Source organism: Penaeus monodon, chromosome 32, assembly GCF_015228065.2.
Source record: "Penaeus monodon isolate SGIC_2016 chromosome 32, NSTDA_Pmon_1, whole genome shotgun sequence".
NCBI classification, from domain to species: domain Eukaryota; kingdom Metazoa; phylum Arthropoda; class Malacostraca; order Decapoda; family Penaeidae; genus Penaeus; species Penaeus monodon.
The window spans coordinates 29,803,312-29,804,035 of NC_051417.1; positions in this window are offsets into that span (position 1 = coordinate 29,803,312).

A 724-nucleotide genomic window follows, 5' to 3' on the forward strand; every position below is an offset into this window, starting at 1 on the left:
CCTGCCTTTCTCTCTCCCGATAATTACGAACTCGCGGCCTTTATATGGCAAGGTCAAAACATAACCTTTGCAATTTATGGACGCCTTTGCAATATTCACTTTATTTAGGGGCAAAGCAGGGTCCATCTGAGCCGTAGCCCTGGTTGATTGTGTAGGCTATGAGGGCTGTTTGGGGAGTCTAAGGGAGGGATTAGGAAGGGCGGGAGGGAGAGGGAGGGAGGGAGGGGGAGGGAGGGGAGGGAGGGAGGGAGGGAGGGAGAGAGAGGGGATTAGAAAGGGTGGGAGGGGAGAGGGAGGGAGGGAGAGGGAAGGAGGGAGGGGGTGGGGGGAGTCTAAGAGAGGGGATTAGATAGGGCGAGAGGGAGAGGGAGGGAGGGAGAGGGGAGAGTCTAAGGGAGGGGATTAGATAGGGCGAGAGGGAGAGGGAGGAAGGAAGAGGGAGGGAGGGGGTGGGAAGTGAGGGAAGGGATAATGAGAAAGGGTTGGAGGGAGAGAGAGGATGGGGGGATGGAGTAATTAGAAAGGATGAGAGGGAGAGAGGGGGAGGAGGATGGGGAGGGAGAAAGTGAGCAATTAGAAAGCATAGGAGGGAGAGTGTGGAAAGGGGAGAGTGGGAGGGAGAGAGGAATTAGAAAGAGTAGGAGGGAGAGGGCGGGAAGAAGGGAAGAAGGAATTAGAGAGACTGGGATGATGGGAGGATGGAAGGAGCTAAAAGGGGAGCGAT